Source organism: Cricetulus griseus, chromosome X, assembly GCF_003668045.3.
Source record: "Cricetulus griseus strain 17A/GY chromosome X, alternate assembly CriGri-PICRH-1.0, whole genome shotgun sequence".
In the NCBI taxonomy this organism is placed as follows: Eukaryota; Metazoa; Chordata; class Mammalia; order Rodentia; family Cricetidae; genus Cricetulus; species Cricetulus griseus.
In genome coordinates this window covers 103,271,183-103,277,897 of record NC_048604.1, presented here as the reverse complement: position 1 = coordinate 103,277,897, position 6,715 = coordinate 103,271,183, and the positions used below count along the sequence as shown (strand labels likewise).

At 42.0% G+C, this 6,715-nt stretch overlaps 1 pseudogene; it reads right to left on the bottom strand.

Annotated features, from left to right (window-relative positions):
- Window positions 1-275: 275 nt before the first annotated feature.
- On the bottom strand, window positions 276-2,458 carry LOC100760488 (annotated as a pseudogene).
- Between the last annotated feature and the right edge of the window lie 4,257 nt (window positions 2,459-6,715).

Sequence of the window (6,715 nt, the reverse complement as noted above, 5' to 3'; positions counted from 1 at the left end):
ACAGCTATCCATGGCCACACAACAAAAAGTGGCAGAGTTATTCCTTTTAGTAACTGTTGTAGGAGATGAGGGAAAGTTATAAACGCTACATTACCCATTTCAAATCCTATACAAATCCAATACACTCTTATTCACATGGATACACTGCATACAACAACATGCAACTCACTCTTCCTTAATTTACATGTTTTCAAGACTTTTTGTTTGGGTATTTCCTGTCCTTAAAGTTGAATGGATGATGAACGCCTAACATCCATCCATTTCACAGTTTCCCATTAACTGACTGACTTAAACTTGATCCACTGGTTGGCACCATGCACTTTAAAGGGAGGATTGCTGCTGTAGATGTGATAGCCTAGTTCCTCCAAGGGTGACTCTGGATCAGCTGTAGCAAACTGGGCAGCATCCTCATTAACACTTGCCAGATTGCTGTTCACCATTCCATCCTTGAGAAGCATAATAGGGTCTCTCTTACTTCTTAGTTCCTGGATTTCTTCTCAAGTACGGTAACTGACTCCAGGTTGCTCATACTATGTCCATGGTAACAGTAAGTCTGTAGCTCCATCGGGATGGGCCCCTTACCAGACCTACAATAGGTAACTGCAGACTTTGTTGCCTCTCAGACACACAAGATATCCATTCCATCTACCTTCAGTCCAGGAATAAAATCTCCTCTTTTGTAATAATCCATACTGGCCGCTGCTCTCTCGACAGATGTCCTCATGCCATAGTGGTTATTTTCACAGATGAAAATACAAGGTAATTTCCACAATGCTGCCATAATGAAAGCTTCAAATATTTGACCCTGATTAGCAGCGCCATCACCATATAATGTCAAACAGACCTCATCTTTTCCATTGTACTTGCAGGCCAGAGCAATCCCTGCTCCTAGGGGCATCTGAGCTCCAACGGTGCCATTGGCTCCATAGAAGATCTTGGCGTACATGTGTATCAATCCACCTTTCCCTTTAGCACAATGTCCTCTTCGTCCTGTTAGCTCTGCAAGGATTTTGAAACCATTCTGATCAAGGTAACCCAATCACAAAAAGACAAACATATGTACTCACTCATATGTGGATTTTAGACATAGAGTAAAGGATTACCAGCCTACAATCCACACTGCCAGAGAAGCTAGTGAACAAGGAAGACCCTAAGGGAGACATACATGGTCCCCTGCAGAAGGGGAAAGAGACAAGATCTGAGCAAATTGGGAGCAAGGGAAGTGGGGGAAGGGAGCTAGGAGAATGAGAAGGGGAGAAGAGGAGGGATGCAGAGGACATGAGGGAGCAGAAAGGTTGAGTCAGGGGAAGAATAGAAGAAAACAAGAAAGGAGATACCATAATAATTGGAGACATTTTAGGTTTAAAGAGAAATCAGGCACTAGGGAAATGTCTGGAGATCTACAAGGATGACATCAACTAATAATCTAAGTCACAGAGGAGAGTCTACCTTAAATGTCCTCCCCTGATAATGAGATTGATGACTGTCTTATATGCCATCCTAGAACCTTCATCCAGCAGCTGATGGAAGTAGAAGCAGACACCTACAGCTAAACACTGAACTGAACTGGAATCCAATTGCAGAGAAGGAGGAGTGATGAACAAAGGGGTCCAGACCAGGCTGGTGAAACCCACAGAAACAGCTACCTGAACATCAGGGAGCTCTTGGTCCCCAGACTGATAGCTGGGAAACCAGCATGGGACTGATCTAGACCCCAGGAACGTGGGTTTCAGTGAGGAGACCTCGGAAATCTATGTAATAGTTCAGTACTTATCCCTAGCATAGGTGTGGACTTTGGGAACCCAATCCACATACAGGGATACTCCCTGAGCCAAGACACACGGGGGTGGGCCTAGGCCCTATCCCAAAGCATATGATAGACTCTCATGACCCCCTATGGAAGGCCTCACCCTCCCTGTGGTGCAGAAAGGATATGTGATAGGTAGGGTATTAGTTGGGGGAGGAGTAGTAGGGGAGAAGGGGAGGGAGTGGGAACTGGGATTGACTCGTAAAACAATCTTGTTTCTAAGCCAAATAAAAAATAAATAAAAAATAGAATTGCTCAGACAGGTAGTCCCCCAGTGAAGGTGAAGCCATGTGCTTGATAGGCTGTGATGAGATGGTTTTTGGGGTTTATGCCAGCCTCCAGGCCCATGCAGCAGGCTTCCTGACCATCACACAAGTGACAGAAACCACGAGTGATTTTCTGTTTATTCAACTGATCTGCCTATAGCTCCATTTGCCTCACAGTCTGCATTATCCTGTAGTACTTGAGCCCATTCTCTCTGGTGAGCACTGTGGTGACTGCAGGACCCTCTTCTAGCCGATGAAAGTCACATTTCTTAATCTCCAGTGTAGCATCATTTGCAAAATTACAGGAAGCTATTAACACTCTGCTTGCTGGCTTCTGCTCAGCACCTGGCAACATGCAGGATACAGTGGCCAGCATCTTTCTCATGGAGAGCAGCAGACCCACGTGGTGGCTGCGGCACCAGGGCACTCAAAGGGCACCCTTTAGTCTCTTTTAGACAATAGGTTTTTTCCTTCCGGTCGCTCTTTAAAATCTCCCTGCAATGGAGTTTTCTAAGAAATTAAGTCTTTGTCTTGTAAAATTGCTTGCCATCTTGATTAGCATTCATGTCGTATGATATTTGCACAATAATTGCATTTACATGAAAATATCTCATATTATTTTGCCCTCTCTAATGCATGTACATTAACATAGAGAATGGGAAAGACTTAACCAGATTCAAGCCTGCCCCCCAAGATTCTTTCCTGGCTGCTACTGTTAGTTAGGACAGTGGCATTTCATACACAATTGTTTCTCTTGGGGTGTCAACAGCTACTGATGGTTATGTCACAGATGCATTCATTGGCTTTTGGATGAAAATTGACATTTGTCATGGTTAGCCTTAAAGATGGCTCCCAGAATTCTTTGATTCCTCGTATTCATTAGCTCATGTAATGTCCTATTACCTTTCATCAGCTGTGGATGACCAATAGATCTTGGAGGAGCTGGACATTGTGGTGCACACCTTTAATCCCAACACTCAAGAGACAAAGGCAGATGAATTTCTGAGTTTGAGGCTAGCTTGTTCTATAATGAGTTCCAGGACAGCCAGGGCTACACAGAGAAACCCTGTCTCAAAAACCAAAACCAAACAAAACAAATGAAAGATTATGAAAGAACTATATCACGTGTGAGGTCCGGTCTTAAAAGACAGTGTGGCCACTTCCTTCTGCTCTCACCTCTCTGGGTCTAGCCAGCATTCATATCATGAGGTGTATGTCATGTTTTCATATGGCTTCAACTTCAGCTACTAGTATCCAATGTGTTTCTAGAAAGATCTTGAGACCAATCTCTGCTAAATTCCTCACTCACACAAACTGTGTCATTGTGCCTTTGTATGCTCTGGGCTGGTTTACTTCCTACTGAAGGTACTAATTCAGTATTATTCTAATGTGTGCCTTTGAAACATCCATTTTCTGGGATATATTTATAAAGACAAAATTTTCATTCCCAAACTGGCCTCAAACTCATTATGTAGCAGAGGATGACTTTGAACTTTTGATCCTAAGGCCTCCTCCTTTCCCACATATTGAGATTATATGGCTGCACCTCCAAGATGGTTTAGTAATAGTACTGAGCCAAAGTCAAAGCTTTGTGCATGCTGAACAAGTGCTCTATCAACTAAGCCATGTCCCCAATCCCAGAAAATGTGTGATTATAATATAATATACATGTATATTATCATCTACATACTACACATATAATGTATAGCATAGAATCACTTCAAAATAGTCCTTATTTTATGTAGATTTGTGTACTTGTATTTATATGTGTGTATAAGTACATGAGTATACACATATGGATAAAGATTAAGTCTAAAGAATTTAATGTTTTTTCTTAAATTTTATGGCCTGTCCTGAACAATGAATATTTCTGGTTGTAGAGTATATCACTGAGCTTAATAAGCCGACTTTGTCAGAAATTTGATGTGTTTTCAGTTTTACTGTTACCATTCAATTGATTAGAAATATATTTAGCATAATTTTAATGTCTGAAAGTTACAAATCACTCATTTAAAGGAAACTGTTAGAAACCTCTAAATCCAAATGATAGGCTGTAGGTTAGGCTGACTAGCCATCCTCTTGCCTCATCCTCTGAAATGCTGAGATTACAAGCACAACTCACTATGCCCAGAGATTTATGGGCTTTACATTTTTGTGTTATGTTTATTTAGTGTGTGTGTGTGTGTGTGTGTGTGTGTGTGTGTGTGTGTGTGTGTGTGTGTGTGTGTGTTCACACGCGTGTGTACATTCAATGCCACTGAACCTGTTTGGAAGTCAGAGGACAACTTGCAGGAGTCAGTTCTCTCCTTTTACCATGTAGGTACCTGGATCTAATTCAGATCCTCGGGCTTGGAGGCACATGCCTTTACCCACTGAGCCACCTCACTGGCCCATTTTTAAGCCTGAAACACTTCTCTAAATTGCATTCTAAGAGTAAAATACTTTCCTGCTACCACCAGTAATATCTTTGTGGCCATTTGACGTTACTCCCCACCAGGACTCTGTGTTCTCTGTCCGTTCAACAAGTATTCCTCAGACACTTGTAAGGTGTTAACTGTACACCATGTACCATTTATAAAACAAAATGACAAAACTCTACTTTCTTTGTCTGGTCTAATAAGACTTCATAGTCCTTTGAACATTTTTAAATATCTACTTGTCAGGACACTCTAGGATTCCATTTTCGCCCTTAGGCAGGCAGGCATTTATTTTTGTCCACTCACTGCCACCAGCCTTGCAGTCTATTCTGAACCTTCTCTCCTTGCCCCTCCCCATCTCCATGTCTTTTATATACCCCACAGATTGAGAAAACAGATTACCAGGCTTGTTAGGAGCATGAATTAAATAACATGACTTTGATTCATCTACTGCTGCTATCCATTCTCGTAAAGAGACATGTAAATCCCTTTTTAGGCCATATTTTATTTAACTTGATTTATTATTTCTCCCAAGAAGAGCTTTCCCTGGAAGTCCTGAAGGTAAAGGAACCTTGTAAAGATATAACAATACAGTTTCTAAGGAATTATTTTTCGTAGTGAAGTCTGTTGTCTTCTAAATGGAGGTGATAACAACTTTTAGGATGATAAATTGGTGCTGGAGATTCGATTTATTTTAAAATCCGTGTCTCATAGATTCTATTGCTAAATGACACAGTGGTTGATTCTGTCCCAAATTGGCAAGTAGATGTATTTCTCTTCAGGGACTACAACTTGGGAGGACTTAAGTTCATATCACATAATAGCTGTGATGGTTAATCTCAGCTGTCAACTTGATGAGGTCAATAATCACCTGGGAGATGGGACTCTGAGCCTGTCTGGAGAGATTTTCTTGTTTACATTAACTGAGGTAGGAAGACCCTGCTAAGTTGTCGGTGGAGGATTTTGGACTGTAAAGTAGAGTAGGCAAGTTGAGCAGCAGCATGCATTCATGTCCATTTCCTAATTGTGGAAGAGATATGACCAGCTGCTTCAAGCTCCTGCTGCCTCGACCTTCCCACCATGATGGATTATGAAGGAAAATGGTCCCTGTAGGCTCATATATTCAATTGCTTGATGTAGTGGAAAATGTAGAAGAGCCACTGTACCTGGTATTTACTCCAGATTGGTGGCAGCCTGGCAGCATACAGGCAGATATGATGCTACAGAGATAACTGAGAGTTCTATATCTGGAATAGCATGCAAGAGGGAGAGAGAGAGAGAGAGAGAGAGAGAGAGAGAGAGAGAGAGAGAGAGAGAGAAAGACTGGGTATAGATTGAGCATTTGAAAACCCAAAGCCCATCCCCAGGGACACACTTCCTCCAACAAAGCCATATCTACTCCAACAAGGCCACACCTACCCCAACAAGGCCATATCTCCTAATCCTTCTCAAGCAGTGTCACCCATTAATGAACGAACACTCAAATTTATGAGACTATAACATCCATTTCTATTCAAACTGCCACAAATAGTTTAGATTTGGGTTCTGAATGTTTGCAGAGCTGCCCAGAAATGCTACTGTCTTAGTTAGGGTTTTATTGCTGTGAAGAAACATCATGACCATGACAACTTTTAAAAAAGGAAAATATTTAATTGGAGCTGGCCTACAATTTCTGAGGATTAGCCTATTATCGTCATGGCAAGAAGCATGACAGAGTGTACACAGACATGGTGCTGGAGAAGGAGCAGAGAGTTCTACATTGTGATCATCAGGCAGCAAGAAGTGAACTGCCTTGAGATTCTGACACCTACCCCCAGTAACACACTTCCTCCAACAAAACCACACTGACTCCTACAAAGCCACATGTCCTAGTAGTGCCACTCCCTATGGATCAGATATTCAAACACATGAGTCTATAAGGGGCCATTCCTATTCAAACAACACCAACCAACTAAGAATCCCAGGATGTGAAGCTCTATATGTCACTCTGTTTCAGGAAAGGGTCGAGTGTACTTATGGGCAGCTTCAGATAAAACTCCCTCACTGAGGAGAGAACCCATAACCACAAATTGCCCTTTAACCTCCACACATACACTGTATTACACACACACACACACACACACACACACACACACACACACACACACACACACACCGACCCCCCCCACACTGTTAAAAAAAAACCACACACTTTTCACATTTATTTCTTCATAGGAAGAATTTTT